Genomic DNA, 24,706 nt, shown 5'->3' with positions numbered 1-24,706 from the left:
GGAGAAATAAGGAGGAACGGAAATTAAAGCAATTAAAGGGAATTAATTAGAAGGTAGGCTGGAACGAGGAAAGAGGAAAAACAGCTATGCAGAGTTCACTAAAGAACCCCAAACTTGTAATTGTTGCACTTGGAACTGCAAGCCCTGGAGGTTCAAAATCCCTCTGGCAGTTTCCAAACCAAAAAAATTCCCATGGCTTAAACAAATTAATTCTTTGCCTCGAAGTCTGCATGGCAGACAAGTTTTGGAGCTTCTCCTGCAAACCATGAAGGTAGAAATGTGTCCTGTTCTCCCCCTTCACTCTTCTGGACAATGTGGACAACCCCTGCCAGCAATCTGGGGTTGCAAAGTAGAGCTTTGATGCTGTTGTACCAAGCATTGGGATGAATTATTTGCATCTACCCAATGTTCCTGGGAGGGTTTCAAAGGGCCCTGAGGGTGGTGGGGCCACTGTCTGGGCTTGAAGTCACCAGAATGAGACCAGCCTCTGGGTTAGTCCCAGGGGAGACAGCTATCGGCTCCAGCATCTCGCCCTGAGTCAAAATGCACTGCCTACATTTCCCACTAAAAACCCAACAATCCTTTTATTAGAATCACAGAATGCTTTAGGTTGGAAGGGACCTTAAAGCTCCTCCATTCCCAACCCCTTTCTTTCCATGGGCAGGGACACCTCCCACCAGCCCAGGTTGCTCCAAGCCCCATCCAACCTGACCTGAGACACTGCCAGGGATGGGGCAGCCACAGCTTCTCTGGGAAACCTGGCACAGGGGCTCAGCACCCTCACAGCAAAGAGTTCCTTCCTAATATCTCATCTCAGTCTCTTCTTTTCCAGTTTAAAACCTGCTCATCATCCCCAGTTCTCAACTGGCATGAGGCTCTAAATCAAGGAGTTGCCATGAAAAGGGCTGCAGAGAGCAGGAACCCTGAGTCTATCCACATCTCCCCTTTGCCAACCCCTTTGGCTTGAACCATGAGAAGCAAGGAAGTTCCCTACAGAGATCAAAACATCCTTATTAAGAGAACAGTGCTGATGGCTGGGAGGAATGACAAGAGGTCATAAAAAAGCAGGCAGACACTGTTTGTCTTGGCCTCCTGGATACATATTATTTTCCTGGGATGCAAGCTCCAGCCCCAAGCCGAAGGCAAGGATGCAGAAAACGGAGCCGGTGTTTGTTTTGGAATAAACTCCTCATCCAATATTTCCCTGCAGGAAGGGGACAGGGGGGTGGCAAAGCCAGAGCTGCTGGATGGTTCCTAGAAAGCAATGGTCAAATCCTTCAAACATGCATGGGATCCATGCAGCACCCCCAAAAATTCCGTATGAGAAGTGAGGCAAGGCCTAAAGCTCCTCAGAGTCTTCCTATGTTCTGCGTCCACACAAAAAATCATGGAATGGGTTGGGAGGGAAGGGACCTCAAAGCTCATCCATTCCCAACCCCTTTCCATGGGCAGGGACACCTCCCACCAGCCCAGGTTGCTCCAAGCCCCATCCAACCTGACCTGAGACACTGCCAGGGATGGGGCAGCCACAGCTTCTCTGGGAAACCTGGCACAGGGGCTCAGCACCCTCACATTCAACAATTTCTTCCTCATCTCCAACCTCAGTCTCCCCTCTCCAAGTTTTAACCCATTTCCCTTCTCCTCTCCCTACCCCCCCGTGTCCAAAGCCCTCCCCCAGCTTTCTTGTAGCCCCTTCAGGGATTGGGAAGCCACCACCAAAGCCCTTATCTCTCAGGTGGATCACATATGGATTCAGGGACTGTAAAAGGCTCCATCTCCACCTCCTGCCCCAGCAGTAGCCCTGCAGCCCCCCCCTGTCACACCCACTGTTTTGATGCTGGCCCCTTCAAAAACCCACAGAGCCTTGACTGGGTTTAATTAAAAAGTGTTAATAACCCCATTTGCAAACACTGAGGCCTCAAGCAGCTCACCCCAGTGCCAGAACCACACTGGTCCTACACAAAGGAGAACTTCATGAGCAGTTACCTATCACAATTTTAAAAATAACTTCATTTTTTTCCAAAAAATACCCCAAAACACAGCTAATGTGACATGAAAACCCACTCATTTTCAACCCAGGCCCAGAGAGGAATCATTCATTTGTTGTTTTTTTTCCCTTTAAAGACTGTTTCATGCTTTAAAGTTAATTATAACTCTTTTGCTTTATCCATCACTTGCTCAGGAAGTTCCAAGCCTTCCAACATCTCCCTGGTTGATTTCGTACCAAGACAGAGCAAGGGTTTAAAAGTCCCAGAGGTCAGAGGTTCGGCTTCCATCAGGAAGATTCATTTTCCACCAGATTCCTACAAGGGAAGGTCTGAATCCCAGGGTTGGACCCTGCTGCCAGTGACACAGCATGGAGCTGAGGAAACATTGGAATAGTCTGTCCAAGGCAGGGCAGGCACCATGCCTGGAGGGATTTCTATGGACCTGGATTTTAGGGAGAGGGTTTAGGAGTGAGCTTATGGTGTTGGTCAAAGGTTGGACTGCATGATCTTGAAGGGCTCTTCCAACCAAAGATATTCTGTTGTTCTGTGAAAAGCAAAGCTGGGATGATGAGCATCAAACCAGGGACAGCAGCAAGGCAGCAGAAAAATCACTTCTTTGGGGTATTTCAGAATATTTATACCTTGTGCAGCAAATCAGTAACTGGCTTCTGGCAACGATGCCATTGGGAGTGGAAAAGTCAAGGGAGGAGCTGCCACCCTGAGATGGTGGGATGTGCAGGCTGCAGTTGTTGGTCACTGGGGATGCTGATGGAAAGCCATGGCACACATCACAGCCTCCAGCCCTAAATTAGGGGAACCTGAGTGCTAAACCAACTCAGTGAAGCTGTGAAGAGAATCCCCCAGGAAACACAGGAATGAGAAGCTCTCCTAAAAACCCCTGCAGACAGGCAGAGGAAGAAACCCATTGAGCTTTGAATTCAAAGAGCACCTAACACGTTGAATTAGGGTCACCCCATCCTTCCATGGCACCTATATGGGAAGAAGACACTGAAGCTGGCAGATCACAGGCCAACTCAAAGCAAACCCCAAAGAGTCACCAGGGAGTTTTTAGTTACACCTACACTCACAGACACCAAAGGGACAGAAGGAACTGTCTGGAAGATTGGAATGGCTCCAACCAAAGGGCTGCACTTGTGGTGGAGTCAGGAATAAAGTGTGCACAGCTTCCTGCCTGCCTCTGTTGCCCACAGCTTGCAGGCAAACAGAACCAAGAGAAGGATTTCTGCTGGCACAGTACCTTCTGATTGTTTTTCTGGGTGGACCTCAAAGACAGAGGAGGACTTCCAGCAATGGCCAGGCTGGGGAGAGAATCATGGGTGGTGAGATTCTGCTCCAGACCAAGAAAAGCCATGTTCTGACAGGCTGAGAGAGTTGGGGTTGTTGAGGCTGGAGAAGAGAAGGCTGCAGGGAGAGCTTAGAGCACCTTCCAGTGCCTGAAGGGGCTCCAGGAAAGCTGGGGAGGGACTTGGGACAAGGGCAGGGAGGGATGGGATGAGGGGGAACAGTTTTAAACTGGAAGAGGGGGGATTGAGATATTAGGAGGAAATTCTTTGGTGTGAGGGTGCTGAGCCCCTGTGCCAGGTTTCCCAGAGAAGCTGTGGCTGCCCCATCCCTGGCAGTGTCTCAGGTCAGGTTGGATGGGGCTTGGAGCAACCTGGGCTGGTGCGAGGTGTCCCTGCCCATGGAAAGGGCTTGGGAATGGAAGAGCTAGAAGGTCCTGTCTAACTCTGTCTAACCATTCCACGATTCTGGAGAGAATCAGCATTGCACCTCCTGGTTTTGAACTATGCATGGGACAAGCTGGCAGCCTTCAACCAGCTTTAAGCCACCTCAACAAGGTTTTGGAGGACACAGAACCTGTTCAGGTTGGGCTTTTCTGCTTTCTGAACAAGCCCACCCCCCCAGGGAGACAGGTCAGGACCCCATGAGCTGCAACTCAACTGCATCTGCATCGAACACTACAGAATCCACGGCTGAATCCGGGAGAGACACAGGGAGATGCTGGCCTTTAATTTGGGGGACCTGCAGCAGATTAACATCACCTCATCCTCCCAGCAGCAGCAGAATTCAGTCAGCAAATTAAAAGGGAGCAGCTGATAATCCATTAGCATGCAATTCCCCACTCTCCAAGGCTCTCATCTCCAAGATAACTACAAACCTTTTGTTTCTGAAGCACAATCCCTCCTGAACGAGCCTGCCCCCAGGCTCCAATCCAGTTTGCAGCTCCCTGCCTTTGTCTCCCAGCTGAGCCCGTGGTGAGTGAAGTGTTTGCTGAGCATGCAGCTAAATAATGCAGGAACCAATTACTCTTGAAAAATGTCCCTCCCCATCCCCTGATCTGCAACCAAGAGCTTGCAAGAAGCCTTCTCCTAATATAAAGACATCAACTTGTGCACCTAACACACCTTGCTGATCAAAAGAGGAGATGGATCACGTTTAGGGGCTGCAACCAGGGAATCATTAAGCTTGGAAACCACCCCTAAGATCATGCAGTCCAACCATCAACCCAACACCACCATGCCAACTAAACCATGTTCCAAAGTGCCACCTCCACATGCATTTTTAACACCTCCAGGGATGGGGACTTCCCCACACCCTGGGTCCCAGTGAAGCCTCCAGGTCAACCACTGGATTGTCACCTGAGCAATCTGGGGGTGGCAAAAGGTCCTGCCCACCAGGATGGTTCCTTGGGGAAAATCAGCATGAGAAAACTAGAATCACAAAATGTCCTGTTGGAAGGGACCTCAAGGATCATCTGGTCCCACCCTTCTAATATTATTGTTTATGTGAGACGTTTCAGCACCCTGTAGAGCTGAGACTTCAAACTTTCCAAAGTGGGGGAATCCACCCCTTCCCCTGGGAGACCATTCCAATGTCTGACTGTCCTCAGAGTGAAAAATTTTCCTCTTGTGTTCCATCAGAATCTCCCCAAGAGCAACTTGTGCCCATTGCCCCTTGCCTTGTCCATGGGACTCCTTGTAAACAGGGAGTCTCCATCCCTCATTCCATGAGGATTTTGGATTTCTCCTTCTTCCCCCAAAATCTACAAGACACAATATCTGATGTTTTCACCACCAACATCAGGGCCACCATATGGAATCAGCTTCCAGCAGCATGGGCTGCCAGTTTTTTCCAGCTCAGATTCAGCCCACACAAGACCCGGTCCTCCCAGTCTGCCTCTAGGCCTGGACTGGGACCTAAAAATGCAGCTGCTCTCATTTTCTAAAGCCTCATCACTCCACAGTGTGCACGTTCAGATGCCCTCTTGGCTGAGAGACAGAAGCTTATTTCAGGGCTGAACCTGATCTTCTCCATGCAGCACATCACCAGAGCTCACCCAACCCGTCTGCTTTTTAGAGGATCCCCCTCCTGCCTCCTGGGTTCCTGGGTTGTGTGGCTTTAAAGCTTTCTTCTGCACAGCTTTAAAAGGGTGTGAGAAAACTTGGAAAGGAAACCCTGGGTGGTACAGACAACTGGAACAAGGAGCAATCTGTGCCCCAGGGCAGGGGAAACAGGGGGTGGGGGGATGGCAGCGCCCAGTCGGTGCCACTGCTGAAGAGCTTGCCAGGAGGAAATGACACACTGCACTCTGCTGCTTTTGTCCAGGGACCTAAACCCTCAAGAAAAAAAAAAAGAAAGCCAAACCAGGATTATTCTGTATTGTGCTGCTCCCTCCCTGCCCCTCCCCACCGGGCAACCACCTCCGTCTCCTCCTCCTCCTCCTCCTCCTCCCCTATGGACCACAGCATCTGGTTTGCTTTAGCAGCAGGCTTCTCCTTTCTGCTTCCCAGGTTTCTCCTTTTTTTTTAATGAGGAATGATGGCTCCCAAGCCACGGGGAGCTGGGTTTGGCTGGGCAGGAGAACAGCCTGGAAGCTGCCAGCAAAACCCTGCGGGCAAGGAGGCAAGGCTTGCTCCAGCCTCAGTCCAGCTCCTCAAAGCTTACAGTGGAGGAAAAGACACCAGGGTGAAGGAAGCTGCCACAGCATCCCCATCCAGAGCACTCCCCACGCTCAAGGGACCTCCTGGGTCCCAGCACCCATCACCACTTTGCCCAACTCCATCAGCTGGGTGCAGAAGAGAAGCCCCAAGGCTGCCTTCAGCATCCCTACAGCCCCCAGCAGTGCTGAGCCCAGCTCAGGCTCTGCTCTCCCTCTCTGGACACCAAAATTCCTCTGCCTGCTCCAGTCTCAAACCTTCTGTCCACCCCACCACTGCCTCAGACCCCTGGCACAGAAGCTGCAAACAAAAATTGAAAAAAAATCAGAATTAGCCCAGACCTCTAGACACCCAGGACCTCTAGAGACCCAGGACCCCTGGAGATGATCCAGTCCAACCCCCCTGTCACAGCAGGATCCCCCAGGAACAGATCCAGGGGGGTTTGGAAGCCTCCAGAGCAGGAGACTCCACAACCTCTCTGGGCAGCCTGGGCCAGGGCTCCCTCACCCTCACAGGAAAGAAGTTTCTCCTCATGGTGAGCTGGAACTTCCCATGTTCTACCTTCACCCCATTATTCCTTGTCCTGTTCCTGGGCACCACTGAACAGAGATTGGCCCCTTCCTCTTGCCCCCCACCCCTCAGATATTGATGGACATTCAGAGATCCCCTCTCAGCCCTCTTTTCTCCAGGGCTCTCACTCTTTCTCCCCAGCAGAGATGCTCAGGTCCCTTCATCATCCCCATAGCTCTCCCTTGGACTCTTTCCAGTAGATCCCTGAACTGGAAAGCCCAAAACTGGATCCAGTATTCCAGGTGTGGTCTCCCAAGGCAGAGCAGAGGGGCAGCAGAACCTCCCTGGATCTGCTGGACACACCTTTCCTGATGCCCACCAGGACACCATTGGCTTCTTGGCCACAAGAGCACGTTGCTGATCCATGGAGAACTTCCTGCCCACCAGGACTCCAAGGGCTTTCTCCATGGATCTGCATTCCATCAGAACATCCCCACATGTCAACTGGGGGATGGTGTTATTCCTCCCCAGGTGCAGGACTCTACATTTGTTGATATTAAACATCCTGAGGTGTGTCTGCCACCCCTCCCTGTTTTGTATCACCAGCAAACTCCAGGCCAAACTAATTAAAAAAAAAAAATCAAGCCACCCCTCCACCCCATCTTTAGTTTAACAGAAACTGGAAGGCTGGGAGATAGGTGATGGTTTTCTTCCACCTCACCCCTCTGTGAGATGGAATTTCCATCCCACCCACAAAGTGGAGGGTGGGCTGGGAACAAGCATGTGGCTTGGGGATGGCTTTTGGTGGCTCTGTCCTAGTGCCCCAAAGCAATACCAGAAGCAGAAGAGGGTCAGAAAGGGGGGAGATGTCTCAGGTGAGGTTGCAGCAGCCTTGCACAAGGTCACCTTACAGAATGTGCCTCTGTGAGGTGAACCCCAAGTGAAGGCTGAAGATCTGGCACTCACACCTCAACTGCAAACTTCTTCCAAGGGGCTCTGCAGAGCTCAGCCTGGATTAAGAATTCCCTCTTTTCCTTCTTCCCTCCCTGAAGGTTCATGTGGATCATTTCCAGCTCTGGAGAAGAACAAAACCTGACTGCTCTCCCTCCAGAAAAGAGCAGTGAGCAGAGCCAGGGGCACAGCCTCCTTCCCAAAGCCACCTCCTGCCAGCATCCACCCCCATCCATCCAAGAAAAGCTGCTCCATGGAGATTCACTGCTTCCTTCCCACTCCTCATGAACTATTTTTGATGACTTATAGGGGTAGCAGAGCCTCCTCTTGCTCAGCTGTTGAAACATCTGACCTGGAGGTTGCTGGAGAATAAGCTTCAGTCAGCAAGAAGGAGGAGAAGAGCCCATGGGAAGGTGGAGATGGGATCATCCTGGGGATGGACTCTGGGAAAGGCCCACCCCACAAGGCCAAGGTGATCACAGAATCATAGACTTGGCTGGGTTGGAAGGGACCTCAGAGATCATCAAGTCCAACCCTTGATCCACTCCCCCCGTGGTTCCCAGCCCATGGCACTCAGTGCCACATCCAGGCTCTTTGGAAAGAGCTCCAGACACGGAGAATCCACTACTTCCCTGGGCAGCCCATTCCAAGGGCTGATCACCCTCTCCAGAAAGAAATTCTTTCTCAGCTCCAACCTAAACCTCCCCTGGCACAACTTGAGACCCTTTGTGCCCTCTTGTCTTGCTGAGAGTTGCCTGGGAAAAGAGCCCAACCCGCCCCTGGCTCCAACCTCCTTTCAGGGAGTTGCAGAGAGTGATGAGGTCTCCCCTGAGCCTCCTCTTCTCCAGCCTCAACACCCCCAGCTCCCTCAGCCCTTCCTTCCTCCCAGGAATTCTGCTGGATCCCTTCCCAGCCTCCTTGCTCTTCTCTGCACCTGCTCCAGCACCTCAAGCTCCTTCCTCAACTTCCTGAGCTGAGGGGCCCAGAACTGGACACAGGACTCAAGCTGTGGCCTCCCCAGGGCTGAGCACAGGGGCAGAATCCCTTCCCTGGACCTGCTGGCCACGCTCTTCCTCAGCCAGCCCAGGATGCCATTGGCCTTCTTGGCCACCTGGCCACACTGCTGCCTCCTCTTCAGCTTCCTGGCAAGCCAGACTCCCAGCTCCCTTGCTGCAACCACTCCCTGCCCAGCCTGGAGCTCCCCAGGGGCTTCTTGTGGCCAAAGTGCAGGACCCGGCCCTTGGAATCTTCAACCTCATCCCCTTGGGATCAGCCCAACTCTCCAGTCTCTCCAGGTCCCTCTGCAGAGCCCTCCTGCCTTCCAGCTGATCCACACTCCCCCCCCAGCTTAGTGTCATCTGCGAAATGGAGAGGTAGCTGAGCAGGAGAGGACATCCCTGAGCATGGCATGCAGCAAGGGGGGGAGGGAAAGATTTAGCCTTCTGGGTCACCACAGTCACCTGAGTGTCCCCTGGGACCTGAGTCACCAGACACTCATGAGCCACCTCAGCCACCCAAGGCACCACTGGCCCTGGGGCCAGCAGGATGCAGGGAGCACTGGAGAAACATCAAAAGGCTGCATGGAACCACCTCCATGGGCTCAGTGTTTGCATATTTGGAACCACATAAAACCATCCCTGAAAACCACCAAAAAAACCAAAAACAAAAAAACCAACCAACCAGAACAAACAAACAAACAAAAAAAAAAAACCCAGCTTCAGAGCAGAAAGTGAAAGTGCAAATGTTTTGGGGGTGCTAATCATTTGTTGACCCCACCATGGTGATTGCCAAATCCATCCCCAGGACTGCACTGCTACAGAATCACAGCATCATTCTTGTTGGAAATGATCTTTGAAGATCACTGAGTCCAATCATAATTCCACCAAATCTCTGCTAAACCCTCAGCACCACATCTCCACAGCTTTGAAAGCCCTCCAGGGAGGGTGATTCAACCACCAGCTTGGCCCGGTGTTTAATTACCCTTTTAGTGAAGAACTTTCTTCTACTATCCAATCTAAACCTCCCCTGGCACAACTTGGGGCCATTTCCTCTTGTCCCATCCCTTGTTCCTTGGGATAAGACACCAACCCCCTTGTCTCCAATCTCCAACCTCCTCTCAGGGGCTTGCAGAGAGCCAGAAGGTCTCCCCTCAGCCTCCTTTGCTCCAGGATCAACACCCCCAGCTCCATCAGCTGCTCCAGACCCTTCCCCAGCTCAAATATGGTGGAGCACAAGAAGAGGCAGAGCAAGCCAAGGAAAGATGTCTGGCAGGGAAAACCAATTCAGAAGAAAAATAAGTGGTTTGTGGGCTTTTTTTACAGGCCACATCTGCCCACTGCCCACCAGTTCTCCTCCCAGGCTCCTCCAAACGCTCACTACTTGCAAGACACTTCCCAACGAGGATCCACTTTGTTAAGAGCTCTAAGCAAAACTTTGGGATTTTTTTTCCTCTCCCAAATAAGTAACTGCCCCTTGCAAAACCACCTAAGACTAAATTTTGGGTGGGGCAATATTAAGCTTTACTGAAATGGTGCCTTTAAAGTACAGAGTGTTGTGACATGTGAGATTCACATGGAGGATTTGCAGCTTTGGAGAACTGGGACTCCTTTTTTACCTTATTGTTTTGAGGAATACTGGACTCCAACAGAGATGACTCTTAAAAATCACCACCACAGCTGTATTATTATTTGTATTTTAGAGAAAATCCTGCTCCTCCTGAAGCCCCCATAGATAGGCTCTAAATCACAGAATCAAGGTTGGAAAGGACCTTCAGGATCATCAAGTCCAACCAAAGCAGCCTGGATTCCCAAGGTATCCCTCTAATATATACAAAACACAAACCAAAGTGCAGCCTATGCCTTACATATGGTGGTGAGAGGTGCCTAAAAATGTTCTTGGGGTTTCTTTGGGCCTGCCTAAAGAAGAAAACCCCGATGGTAACAGGTAACATGGTACCATGGGTATGGCAGATTGAATATCAAAGCATCTTCACTGCCCACCACCAAACCACGTAGGTATTAAGCAGGCAAACACAGACAGAGATCAGGAAACATTTTTGGAGATGAGGAGGACAAAGTAAAGCCACACGGATGCTATGAAGCCAAAGACAAAACAAGAGGCTTGAGATTTACAACCCAGATCAGTAACGGTGGTTCTGGATAACAGAGGCAGCAAACTGCATCTCATGTGGCTTCTTCAGACAGGCAAAGCAGGAGGGAATGAAGCAGGCACAGGTCTATGCAGGTTCCAGCCCATGACACACTTGGAAGAGATTAAAAAGTCTAATTGCTTTCTAAAGAACCCAAAAGAAAAAGGCCCTTGGGTCATTGCTGCATTTCTTTTTATATGAAGAAGAAAACAAGCAGCATCTCCTGGAACAGCTCCAGGGATGTCCCTCCTGCATGTCTGCTCTGCTCCACAACCATCCAAAGAACCAAGCTGGAGGTGAAAGAGTTTTCCAGGGGCAGGGAAACACACAGCCCTGGAAATATCATGGAAAAAACAGATTCCTTCTCGTGCCTGAGCATGTCATGAGCACCTCTCCTGCCACCAGGATCCCCATCATGTCCCTACCCAAGACGCCAGCTGGCATGAAACTGTCCCAGCATTTTGCAGGCACAAATGTCTGCATGAAATGAATGCAAAAGTACGCTGCTAATTTGCATGTGTAATTACTATGAATTAGTATGCAATTGGCCAATTAGATTCCCTTCTTGCATGCATGGAGTTTCTAAATTCAGGCCTCATCATGGAGCAATCTCCTGGTTTAATAAGCAGCTCAGCCGACGGGGATGTCTCCCAAGTTCTGCTCCCAACCTCCAGATCATCCTCCAGCTCCTTCATGGCCTTCCATCCCAAGCCCAAGATAAAAACACTCCCTGATCTCAGACAGCTTTCAATAAACTCCCAGGATATTACCTTTAGGGGACCTCTGGGATGGCCTAACCTCTCCTCAACCTGAAGAGCAGGGCCTCATGAAGCCCACAGGAGATACTGGAGATGAAGCACGTTTTTCAGGAAGATGCCCAATTCCAAACTAAACACCATGGAGAACCCCTCCCATTCCCATGCAGGCACATCAGCAGCCTGCCTGGAAATTCCAGCAACGTTTGGCACACCCAGACAAAAGATGCAATGGAAACACTCTTCCTCATCCACACTCATCCACAGCACACGTTCTCCCAAGTTCTGAGAAGGTTATCAGGGAGAAGAAACCACTCCTGGGAGGCAGCACATTTCTTCAAACTCTTTTTTCACCTGGAAGGATCCAGCCAAGGAAGCAATAACCAAGGACAAAAAGTGTCCCAACAAGATGAGTTTGAAGTCACCCCTGCAGGATGAGGGCTGAATGGATCTGGAGTAACAGAGAGCAAAGGGTTTGACCCTGCTCCTCACCCTTCCCCAGGTCCTCTCCTGGAGCTGAGGATCCAAAGGACAAGCAGACACTTTTTCATGCAGTGGTGTTCGGGGTTTTTTGCCTCGAGTGACTGTTAAAGCCTGGAGTTCATCCCAAAGAAAGGAGCCCAGCAAGCTGGGAGCCCATTTCTGGGAAGCCAGAAGTTGCAAGAGGACTGGGACTATGCTGGGCCCCTCCAGCTGTGTAGCACATTCCTATTCCTGCAGAATATGGCAGGGAGGAGAAGGAGGAGGACAGGAGCACCAGGGAATGACTAAGTCCCACTAACTGGTTGCCAAGCAACTGGGAAGAACCAGGAGAGACAATAGGAACCAGGGCCAAAATTGCACCAAGACCAGTGGGTGAGAGGAGGCTTGGAACTGGACTGCTGTTAACTCACACATAACCCACCAGCTGCTCCTCCAACTCAAAAAACAAAGCCCCCAAGAACCATCTCATGGAGGATGATTCTGCAGCAGCTGGGAAGGTGAACAGGTCCCTACTCATCCTGCCATGGAAGGCACCACTGCCTCATGCAAGCTGGGATGAAGGGGAAGGAATGCTGTATCCCAAAAATCCTCCTACCAGCACCCTGACCCCCCACCCTTGCTCCTCACACCTTGGTCCCTTTCACCCAACACCTCTGGGCAACAATAGTGGGAAGTCAGAGGAGGTTTAGCCCCTGATGCTGCACCAGAGGAAACTCATTCATGACTGGAAGGTGACTTTGATTTCCTTCTCTGATTTTTCTTTTTTTTTTTGGGGGGGGGAGGGTGATTTATTTTCTTTTTAACACTTTTGAGCAGAGAAGGAGAATCCCAACAGCACACCCATCTATAGCTGCGTGAGGGAGACTCAACACTTGGCACAGCAGCATCTTCCCCAGTTTTTAAGTTATAAAATCAAAAGTCTATTTTTCCTCTATTTCACACCCCCCAAAAAAAAAAAAAAAAAAAAACACTAAAATCAAGCAATGCCACAGTTCAGCTTAGCCACAGAGCTCTAATGGGTTTGTTGGTTTGGCTTTTTTTTTTTTCCCAGCTCTGCAGCAAGCACAGCCCAAGGAAATCTGACATGGAACACGGTGTGAAGAGCTTCTCAAGATAAGCAACCCTGAGATGCCAACCCCCTAAATTAATCCACAGATAGGGTTGATGGTACTTTGCTAATGACTCCTGTGTGTCTAAACGAGTCCCAGATCCACATTTAACTTCAAATTGAAAGAGGGGAGATTGAGATGAGATCTTAGGAGGAAATTCTTTGGTGTGAGGGTGCTGAGCCCCTGTGCCAGGTTTCCCAGAGAAGCTGTGGCTGCCCCATCCCTGGCAGTGTCTCAGGTCAGGTTGGATGAGGCTTGGAGCAACCTGGGCTGGTGGGAGGTGTCCCTGACCATGGATGATTGGAATTGGGATGATTTTTAAGGTCCCTCTCAACCCAAACCAGTCTGGGATTCTAGTATTTAACATTTGGTGCAAAGAAGGTGACTCAATCAGAAACTGCTGTGAGGACCCCACGTCCTCCTCCTCCCAGCTTCTCCCTACACTAACACAGATTTAAAACATGCTGTGTTTTGTTGTTTTTTTTTTTTACTTTTCTCACTATCTTTCACCTGGGATTGCATGCTGAAAACAAGAGGAAGCAGAGATTTTCCAAGGATGGACAGGCATTTCTTTACAATTCAAAGCCTGATAAAGATAAAGGGTTTAGAATAACCCCACACAGGCAGCCCTGGAGTAAGTCTGCTCCTGAAATCAATGGACCAGCCAGGTGAATAAAATCACTCACACTTGGAAGTGTTGTGAGCTCAGTTTATAATAAAAGACATTTAAAAAGGCATCAAAAAATAACACAGGGGGTGCCTGCAGGGGTAGGTAAGTGCATGTGCAAAATGAAGCTGCTGAAGTGAGATCCTCAAGCTGCAACAATATAGGAAAAAATGAGGTTTTACACCCTCTTCTTCTTATGTTGGAGGGGAATATATAAAATGGGCTATTGGTGAGCTGCTATTAATTCCAGAGTGGATGTTTATTTTGTGAAGTCTGTCGTTACAACGGGTCACTTCAAATTTGCAACCTGAACCTGGGAAATTCCTGCCTCACCACATTAATTGCCCATTAGCAAAGGGCTCATTTCTTGCTTCATCATTTGGAATGGGGAATGTTAAAGGAACCCTGCTGCTCGTTGCCTGCTTAGAGTTTCTCTGCTGACCAAGAAGTATTTATTTTCTGGGGGGGGGGGGGGGACCCAACTCCAAAACAGAATATCAGGGACTCATTTAATCCCCGGTTCCACATCTGCACAAGCCTTTGGGTTAAAGCGAAGATCAAGGCCCCCAGTACCAAATTCCAGTCTTAAAATTATACTCCAAGCTGCAAACATCCACAAAAAAACAACCCCCAAAAGGAGGATTCATAAAGGCAAGGCTTGACAAGTGGAGTGCTGCTGGCAGACAGCAATGCAATAACAATGCTGCCTGCAAATCCCTGCTGAGCAACCTCAGTGACTGCCATCAGTCAAGCTTCTCCCCTCCTCTGTTTAATTGACAATCAAGATGCTTGAAAGCAACAATGAACACCCCCAACGTTTTATCTCCCATCACCCTGATTAACTTCTGGAACTTAATTCTCAAGCTGGACCCAGGTTTTGGTGCCTCTTCTGGTTGTTAAACCTCAACCTCCTTGCTGGCCTAACTGAGGTCACCATTCTCCTGCCCACCCTTTTTTGGTTTTACTTTGATGGTGTGCTCATCACAGAGCAAGGCAACCTAAAAATAAATCCCCCAAAGGGATTTCTATTCCAGAGTTGCCACTGGCTTCTTAGCCCTGTCCCTGTGCCAAGGTACAACATGCTTTCCAGAAGGGCTCATCTTCATTGTAGTCATGAAGTTCATCACCTGCCAATTAGCTTGAGGTCCATACATGTGCTAATGCTGATTTGGTTACTCCCATCAGATTTGATCAAGTATGCAAATCTTCAGGTCTTGTGCTAGGCAGAGCCTGGAGAAAAGAGGAGGCCTGAGACAATGAATAAATTAAAAATGTCATTTGGGGATTAAAGTGAAAAAAGAGGGCTCCTTCCTCCAAACCTCCTTCTCTGCTGTGTGTTGCTAAACCTGATGCAATGAGAAGGTTCAGATAGCACTGGAAAGGCTCCTTCCACCAGGAACAGTGCCCAGGAGGTCCTACAAGGCTGGAGTTCATCCTGCAGACTGCTGAATCTCATCTGCTCCAGACCCAAAATCTACAAGCAGCAGCCACCATGGACTGGGAGACATCACTTTTCTCAGCACATCAATACCCTTTAAAGTTCCTTAGGGTTTTCAAGGTTTTCCACCCTACAACCCAAAAGGATCCACGTTCCTCTTGGAGATGCTTGGCTGGCAGAGCTGACAACTTCCAGATAAGCCAGAGAGCTGCTGGTTTCCCCAGTGGAAGACAGAAACAAAATGTCCACGTCACCTTCACAGGGGGTGTCCTGACCCGTTTTTAATAGGGTTCATCCTGCTTGTGGTCTTCAGGATTTCCCTGCTGCTCCAAGCAGAGGCTGTAATTCTGTATTTCAGGTCCTGAACCCCCGTGGAGTTTTGTCATTAAGCAGCTGATGCTGCCTTGAAGCCTGGGAGCAGTGTTTTATGTGCATGTGAGAGTTTATGGAATGCCTGGGCACCAAACAGTCCCACGTAAACGTTTGAGCTCCAACCCGTGGCTCTCACAAACACTCTTATTTTATGTATTTATTTATTTGGACTGCAGTAATTCATTCAGGTGTCAGCCAGAAGCGAGGCCATGCTACCAATCTGCAGCCTGACAACAGCAGCAAGAGACAGCTCCAGCTCTACAGACCAGGGAGGAGCAAAGGAAACATCAGAGCTGGCGCTGGTAGGGAACGGAGGTGAAACCAAATGATGTCCCCAAATCCCAAGGAAAACCCCAGCAGAGTGAACAGGAGGAAGATTCCAGTCCCCAGAGTACCAGTCTTAAAGTTTAGCTGGAAGAAGACCACAGAAGCCCTATCTCCATAAGAAGAGAAGTGTCCCCAGCAGGAGAAGGACATGGATCTGCTGGAATGAGTCCAGAGGAGGCCCCAAAGATGCTCCAGGAGCTGGAGCAGCTCTGCTGTGAGGAGAGGCTGAAGGAGCTGGGATTGTTCAGCCTGGAGAAGAGAAGACTCCATGGGGACCTCAGAGCTGCCTTCCAGTTCCTGAAGGGAACCTCCAGGAAGGCTGCAGAGGGACTTTTCCCAAGAGTGTCCAGCCACAGGAGAAGGGGAAATGGTTTGAAAGTGCAGGAGAAGAGGTTGAGGCTGGATCTGAGGAAGAAGTTCTTCAGCAGGAGGGTGCTGAGACTCTGGAAGAGATTGCCCAGAGAAGCTGTGGCTGCCCCCTCCCTGGAGGTGTTCAAGGCCAGGTTGGATGAGGCTTGGAGCATCCTTGTCTGGATGAGAGGTGTCCCTGGGCATGGCAGGGAGCTTGGAGGAGATGAGCTCTGAGCTCCCTTCCAGCCTCAGCCATCCTGTCATTCACCTGCTGGTACCACTGTTGAGAAACTCCTCATTGTTGGCTTGTTTTCTTTGTAATTCTTGCTGCTTTTTTGTTTGTTTTTTTTATGACTTGTTTTTATTGGTTTTGTTTTTTTTTTTTTTTAATAATTCCAGAGAAGCTGGATGAGCTGAGCTCCAGGTCCCTTCCAACCACTCTACAATTCTATGATGATCTCAGACACAACCAGGACAAATCCCTGATAGGAGCAACTCAAACCCATCACCTCACACCTCTGCAAATCCAGAGATAAAGCTGTCCTAGCTGGGACAACCTGCCTCCCTGCCTACCCCAGGGACCTGCAGCCCTGCAGGAACAAGCAGCACACCCCACACGTGCTCTGGTGCTGGACCAGCAGGATGAGATCCTATCAGCCCCTTCTCCACATCCAAGTGCCCCGAGGCAGCGTGTGAGCCCTGCTCCTGCTCAGCAATGCACAAGGGGTGGGTGGACTTGATGCTCTCTGGAGGTCCCTCCCAACCCAATAACCCAAGACACACGACCCTGGACGGCCACAATCTGGTGGTCTGAGCCCACCCGTGCCCAGGGGGATGTGGGCTAGTGGCCAGGCCTTGTGTTCTTTGCCCCACTGAATGCATGTGGGGCAACCACCTCAAAGCAAAGCAGCCAAAGGTGGCACCAGGATCTCCAAAGTCTTTTAAGATCCTAGTCCTGCTTGGGAATTCTCCTACCATCAGCAACAGAGGCAGAGCTGGCTCCTGGTTCTGCTTGCTGCCAGAAAGAGGGAGTGTCATCTCAGCCTTTCTTCTGAGTCTCTGCTCTTCCAACCAACTCCTGTTGCTCCTGGAGATCCACTGGAAAGGAAACCCAGGAGCCTGGCAAGCCCCACAGCTCCCCACTCACCCTCTCCTTCCTCCTCGACACCAAAACAAATAAAAAATAAATAAATGCAAAGACCAACCAGCTTAGGTAAACAAGCCACAGCACCTCCTCCCAACCCGGGAGAGCTGAGGTCTAATTAAATAAATGAAACAGATTCAGAAGAAGTAGGGGGGTTTTCCTTTGAGCTGGTCATGGGGAGATGAAAAGCACAGCAAGACCCAGATCCCTTTTCACCAGAGCACTGAGAAACAAGTGGCACGGACCCAGCAGGGCTTAAAATATAGGGCAGGGCACACCCTTCCCTCCAAACACACCTGCCACTTTTATTTTTTTCCTCCCCTCCTTTTTCTCTCCCACATCCTCTCTGGAAAAGCCAAACTTCATTCATTACAGAACCAAACTATTTCCTTTTTTTTTTTTTTTTTCTTAATTCTAATATTTCCTTTTTTTTTTTTTTTTTTTTTTTTTAATAAACAATCATCTGGGAGTGGGGAGGGAAAAGGAAGCCCTGGAGCATTTCAGACACAATAAAAAAAATAATAATAATTTTTTAAAAAAGTACGATTAGAACCAAAAAGCATAAACAAACAAACCATGTTACCCAGAATAATGACTCCAGGGAAAAGAGCCAAAAAAATTGTATAAGCTTCTGGAGCGTGGCAGGAGAGGAGAACAGAGAGTCCTCACTGCCAAGGAGAATGTGCTGCTGTGGTGGGATGATCCCTGGGACAGCCAGGATGCTCTCAGTGAGCGAGGAAGCAGAGATTTAGCTGCCTAAATATGTTTTCAGGCACCTGGTTCAGGTAAATGGCAAAGCCCCTGCACAGGTAAACACCAACCCTTCTGATATGGTATAATCTCCCCTCTGCTCCACTCTGGGGAGACCCCCCTGGGGTGCTGGGTCCAGTTCTGGGGTCCCCAAGCCCAGAAGGAGATGGAGCTGTTGAAGTGAGTTCAGAGGAGGCCCTGGAGATGCTGGGAGGGCTGGAGCAGCTCTGGAGCCAGGCTGAGAGAGTTGGGGTTGTTGAGGCTGGAGAAGAGAAGGCTGCAGGGAGACCTTAGAGCACCTTCCAGTGCCTGAAGGTGGCCTAAAAGAAAGATGGGGACAGATTTTTTTAGCAGGGTCTGTAGCAACAGGACAGTGGAAACATCCAGGTCAGGTTGGATGGTGTTCTGAGCAACCTGATATGGCCCTGCTTGCTGCTGGGCCAGGTCCCCCTGTGTTGGTACCAGGGACTGCCCCAAAATATGTGCAGGACCTTGCACTTGGCCTTGTTGGAATTTCATGGACCCACTTCTCAAGCTCGTCCAGGTCATTCAGGACAACATCCTGTCCCTCAGACAAGTCACCAGCACCACTCAGCTTGATGTCATCTGCAAATACAAACCCCTCTGAGCTAGTCCTGCTTTACAGCCTCATCATTTGCAGCTGCACAGTGCAATACTCCACAGCCAAGACAAAGAGGGGCCACACAGGGCGGTCAGGATCACCCAGAACCAAGCTGAACAACAGGGAACACAGTGATGCACCCACTGCTCTAGGAAGAAAGTGCTGGGGGAGGGATGCTTTGCACCCAAGGGTTTCCACTCTGATGCAGCACCCAGGTCCCGAAAAATAACAGTGTGCAGGAGACACATGGGAATGAGGGGGAGGATGGTAACGTGCAGCAGTGAGAGAGGGCCAAGCAGAAAATGCAGGCAGCACCAGCAGCCACACTCCTGAGACACTGACACTGCAGCAGAGAAGATAAATGAGAGGCCCAAGGCCACGCAGCGAGATGGTGTCCCCTCTACGTGACTTTCATTCCCTCCTCCAGCATGGGATCACTGAGGGATCCTTCAACAAAATATTATATTGCCTTCAACACCACGTTGTTCAATTTTACACCCAGACACGCACATAAACAAATGCACGCTTCGTTTTTACCTCTTTCTTTCTCATCTTGCCAAAAGGACACCTCAAAACCTCTGCAAACAATGAGAAACAGGGGGGGGGGGGAAAAAAAAAAAAAAAAGTTCCTGTTTTTTCTGCTAAGGGAGAACTGGTAGGGGTTGACTTGACTCCTGGAGCTGGGGCTTTGTAAGAAGCAGGATGCTGCTGCCAACAGTCCCATCTGGAAAACCAGTGCCTGTATTTACAACCACGAGCCAGGGAGATAACTGCAAATATTTCCTAGAAGCTGTATAAAAACCCACCCCGACGACTGCAACAGAAGCAGGGATGAATTAGCTGAAATCTGTCACTTTGGAGAAGTCATGCTGGAGGAGATCCATCCAGGTAATCCATCTTTCTGCTGGGTTATACAATGCCATGGTAATAGCCAGCCCGGAGGGATTTTCCTTCAGGAAAACTCAACTGTTACTAAAATGGTAACTTAATACCAAGCAAGAACTCAGCCGCCCTTACACTGAGGGATGAGCACCACAGGGAATAAAATATTGCAGTCCCCATTCAAGTATTTTTTTTATTTGTAAGAGCAGAAACAAATAGACCTATCTGGAAGCTGCAAGGAGACGAGGCTGAAGTTAAAACAAAGCCAAAAAAAAATCCTGTGTGCATCTACTCCTTCTTTGTCATCTTTTCCCTAAAAAACAGCACAGCACAGCAGTGCTGATGGGGAGGTGGGGTGGAAGAGGGACATTGTCCTGATCTTGTGGGGATAAAGGACACGAATCTGAGCGTAGTGATTAAATAACAATAAAAAGGAATACAAGGAAAAAAAAAAAAAAAAAAAAAAGGAAGAGTAAGCAAGCAAACCAGAAAAGTTATGTAGCTAATAAAGGGCTCTATTGTGCCATCAATTTTTTAAGCTTTAATGATTTCGGGAGGAAGTTCAGCTCAGCAATCAATAGCACGATACAGGGAGGAGAGAGCTGCGGTGAAGGCTCCAGAAAAGAAGGGAGGGTCAGAGAAAGGGGGTTCCCTTTCCTCGGGGAAGAGTGGGGCTCCCGAGACCTCGCACGGACCGGGACCGGCACCGCTCCCCGTCCTGTTCAGCCGGCGCGGTGAGAGCTCCCCCTCCTGCCACACGGTGTGTGCGGCCAGGGGACAGCGGGAGGGACATCGGGGGATGTGAGGGACAGCTGCCAGCAGCGAGGGAGGGATGGGGAAAAGCAACCCACACCGGCGGAAAAATGGGGGGACAAGCTCGCCCCACGCTCCCGCCCTCGGGCTGAGCACATCCCGGGAATTCTCACCCCACGCGGTCCCCGCAGCTGGGCTGAGCGCATTCCGGGAATGCTCACCCCAGGATGAACCCATCCCGGGGATTTTCACCCCGTCTTCCCCCCTACGTGTGAGCTGAGCACATCCTGGAGAACCTCACCCCACACTGAGTCCATCCCAGGGATGTTCACCCCACGGCTTCCTGCATCCAGGCAGAGCACATCCCGAGGATCCTTGCCCTACACTCCCCACACCCCAACAGAGCACATCCTGGGGATCCTTGCCCCACATTCCCCACACCCCAACAGAGCACATCCCAGGGATGCTCACCCCATTCTCCCCACACCCTCATGGATCACATCCCATCCCAGGGATGCTCACCCCATACTCCCCACACCATAACAGAGCACATCCCAGGGATACTCACCCCACACTCCCCACATCCCAACAGAGCACATCCCAGGGATACTCACCCCATGCTCCCCACACCCCAACAGAGCACACCCCAGGGATGCTCACCCCATTCTCCCCACACCCTCATGGATCACATCCCATCCCAGGGATGCTCACCCCATACTCCCCACACCCCAACAGAGCACATCCCATGGAAGCTCACCCCATTCTCCCCACACCACAACAGAGCACATCCCAGGGATGCTCACCCCATACTCCCCACCCTATGCTCCCCATAGCCTCATGGAGCACATCCCAGGGATTCTCACCTCCAAACCCACAGGTTCCCGGGGCAGTGGGGCCAGGGGTACACAGCCAGCCCCCCCGCTATGCCCCGCTCCTCCAGCCCACCAGCTGGGAGGGCAGAAAGTCCCGATCTGTGGCTGCTACGTACCGAACCGCATCGCCCAGGCTGGGTGCTGCCGGCGGGGAGGCGGGACACGGGGTTATCCGGGATGGGGTGGGGGGAATCCTGCGCCAGCCAAAAATCCTAAGTGAGAGGATGACACAGCGTGAAGCGTCTGAGGGGGACAACGAACGCCTCGCCCGAAGTGCCACCATAACCCCCACGCACAACCCACGACCGCCACCGAGTTCACTCGGGTTCGGGGAAGCAGATGGATAAATAACCGGGATTAAACCCACCCCAGGGCTCCCCCAGAACCAGGAAGGTGATGGGGGACACCGATCCAGAGGGTCCCTGTCCCCAGCGCAAGGTGTAGAAGAGCAGGGATGGGATGGGCTGGCGTCACCCTCGATTAATTGTCTTAATTACAATTAAAAGCTGATCCTCGTAAGTCAGCGGGAGCTGAGCAAAGCGCTCGGGATCGCGTTGGCTGCGGGGTGAGCAACCGCAGGCAGCAGCAGCAGCAACTCCAGCGAAAGTTCGACCACAATCCCTTCCCTCCCTCCCCCCCGAAATAAATAAAAAAAAATTAAAATTGAATCAGAATATTAATCAACAGAATAATTAATAAAAATAAAATAAATTAAAATAAATTAACCCACAAAAAAGAAAAGGAAGGGGACAGTAACCGCAGACCTGTAAGACAGGAGTGAGGGGGAGAGCGGCTGATGCTGCCGCAGCTCGGGGACCCACCGGTGGTACCACCCCACCGGGAGAACCGAGCACCGGTACCGGGGAGCGGGGGGGGGTGTGTGGGGGGGACGTAGCCCCATGAAGAGGGGACCCCCGGGAGGAGGTGCCAAGGATATGGGGGGGTGGGGGGGAACACAGTCCCGTTTCCCGAACCCCGAGCCCCGTTCCCTCCCCCCAGCCGCCCAGGTACGGGATTGCGGTGGTGCTGAGTGGGAGGAAAGGTGGCTTTTAAATATATATATATATGTATATTAAATAAGAGAACTTACCGCCTAACACGGAATTACAAGGGAGCGAGCGCCGGCGGTCAGAGAGCGGGGAGGGGGGGGGAACATCATCCCCGCCGCCGATGGGGTGGGACGGGACGGGGCGGGACGGGGCAGCAGCGGTGCCACCCCGGAGAGGTGTCGGAGGGGGAGGGAGGAGGAGGAAGGAGTGAAAAAGGGGGTGTCAGCTGAGGAATGGTCGGAGAAGACGCCGGGAAGGAGGGGGCAAACGCCGCGGACCCACCTGCCCGCCGGCAGCCGCCCGCCCCGTCCGAGGCGGCGCTGACCCGCGGCTCCCGGCGGCGGCTCCCGGCGGTGAGCGAAGGGCCCGGATGTCGGTAGCTCGCTCCCTCCCCTCAGCGCCGCTCCTCACAAACACCCCCCCACACCCCCCCCCCCTTCAACCACCGCCGCTCCACCCCCGCCGGGAAGATGAAGGGGGGGTTGTTCGGGGGTCCCGGCCGTCCAACCCGCCCCGTCGGGGCGCTGCCACGTGGGACCGGAGGGGGGGACCGGAGAGAAGGGGGGGGGACGAAAGGGAAAAGGGGGGGGGGGGGGGGAGAGCGGTGCCCGCCCCTCCGTCCTTCTCCCTCCCCTCCCCTCCCTCCTTCTCCCTCCCCTCCCGCCGCCGCGGCGGGCTTGACAGGTCCACGCGACCAAACAAACCGCGGGTGATGGACGTGCGGCTCAGCCAATGGGGATGGAGGGGCTGGGCGGATCGGCCAATAGGAAGGTGAGAGGCGGGGCTTGCGGCTGCCGGAGGGGAGCGCGGGGTGCCCGCTGCCCTTCGCCTCAGGGGCTGTCCCCCGGCTCCCCCCCCAAACCCTTTCCCTCACCCGCCATGCCGTGCCCGCCCCTCACCGCCATCCCCTCGCCCATCCACCGCCATCCCCTCATCTCGCCTCCCTCACGACCATCCGCCGCCATCCCCTCGCGGCGCATCCCCTCACCGCCCTCAGGGGACGGCCACTGGGGTTGTTTCTGTGTATGGGGGGGAGGAGGAATGGCGGCGGGAAGTGGCGTCGCGATGATCCCCTCAGCACCCCCTGAGGGAGCGGAGGGAGAACCTGGCCCGCAGCCGGTCCAAGAGTTGAGGGAAAGTCGGTGGTGTTGGGAAAGGGGTAAGGTCCTCGGCATCCATCTTCCAGCCACTGCTCACCGTCCTTCATGGACGCTGAGGGGGTTGGCTGCATGGTCTGCTTGGACTGTCAGGTAGTTCCAGGCAAATAAATAAACCCCCCCAAAAAACCCAAAATACAGTGGCAATGCTGCCCAAACATCATCATCCTGCTGTGAGGTTCCAGGAGGAATGGGACACATCTAAGGGCATTGTACCAGGCGCCTCAGGGATCCAGAAGATCCAGAAGCCTTTCTTAATTGCTATTGTCCATCTGAATTCTCCAGTGAACTGGGAAGGGTTAGATAAAAGGAATAAATGATGTATGAAGGTGGTGAGCCCCTGTTCCAGATTTCCCAGAGAGGTGGGAGATGCCCCATCCCTGGAACCATTCCAGGTCAGGTTGGATGGGGCTCTGAGCAACCTGATGCAGTTCTGATGTCCCTGGGGTTGGACTGGATGGACTTGAAAGGTCCCTTCCCAAACCATTTTGGGGTTCTGTGAAAGGAGATTTAAGATAAAAAGTTCTTCTTCTGAAAAAAAAAAAAAAAAAAGAAAAAACACAAAAAAACCCCAAACAACTTTCCCCCAAGCATCGTTTTTGGTGTTGGATCACCAGCTTAGGGTGCCAGCTGCCCTGTGTTCTGTTCTACTGACACCTCCCCTGAAACTAACCTGACAAAACTTGAGAGATGATCCCACAGCACTCCTCAGCCTCTTCAGGGTTGGGCTGTGAGGGAATAAAATCTGACTTGCAGAGAAAAACACACCTAAATCCTCCTCACGCCATAAAACCAAGATAGCAGCCACTCTCCTCTCTACGTTGGTCCCAAAAACTGTGATTCTAAAACAAGAAAGAGAAATATCAAGGTCCTGACAGCAGGAGTTGTGAGGTTTGGTTTGTTGTTTTTCTGTTTTTGTTTGGTTTTTTTGTGGCTGTTTGCTTTGGCAGGCTGTTGTTTGGGGTGTTTGGGATCTTCAAGATATTATTTGTTTTTTATTTCATCTGGCAGCCTACCCCATCATCGGGCTTCCCTGCTTTCCCACCAGTCCCCCAGTACAGTTGGCACGATGCTGAGTCATGGAAGAATCCAGTCAGCTTAAACCTTGAGTACTTGAGTCTTCACCCTCAACATCAGCTGTTTGCTGGGGTGTCCTCCCAGTGCATGTTTTTAAAAAATTCCCCTCTATCTGCATGCTGTTTTCCAGGATTTCTGTGGTGGGGTCAGTAAACTCGTCAATTGTTTTCAAGGAAACACTCAGAGTCTGACTCTGAATGCCCAGTTTAACCCCATAATTCTCTGTTTTCAATGGAAGTATTTTATTTTCAGATTTAAGGGGAAGGTTTTGATTGGAAAGTGTAGGAGCAGCTGCTATGACTTTTCTCTGCTGATGGAAGACTCTGTGTTCCCAACAGGAAG

At 51.3% G+C, this 24,706-nt stretch overlaps 1 long non-coding RNA gene across 1 annotated transcript in view; it reads right to left on the bottom strand.

Moving 5' to 3' along the window:
• The window catches only part of LOC115599954, a 91,033-nt gene extending 68,805 nt beyond the window's left edge, over positions 1–22,228 (bottom strand). The window contains exons 1-2 of the long non-coding RNA XR_003988724.1: positions 22,172–22,228; positions 21,198–21,293 (exon numbers count right to left, since the gene is read on the bottom strand). This is a non-coding gene — a long non-coding RNA (uncharacterized LOC115599954). The remainder of the gene's footprint in view (positions 1–21,197; positions 21,294–22,171) is intronic.
• Positions 22,229–24,706: the final 2,478 nt, after the last annotated feature.

The sequence above is a fragment of the Calypte anna genome, chromosome Z (assembly GCF_003957555.1).
Source record: "Calypte anna isolate BGI_N300 chromosome Z, bCalAnn1_v1.p, whole genome shotgun sequence".
NCBI classification, from domain to species: Eukaryota; Metazoa; Chordata; class Aves; order Apodiformes; family Trochilidae; genus Calypte; species Calypte anna.
The sequence above is the reverse complement of the archived record's forward strand: the minus strand, read 5'-3'. Positions and strand labels throughout refer to the sequence as shown.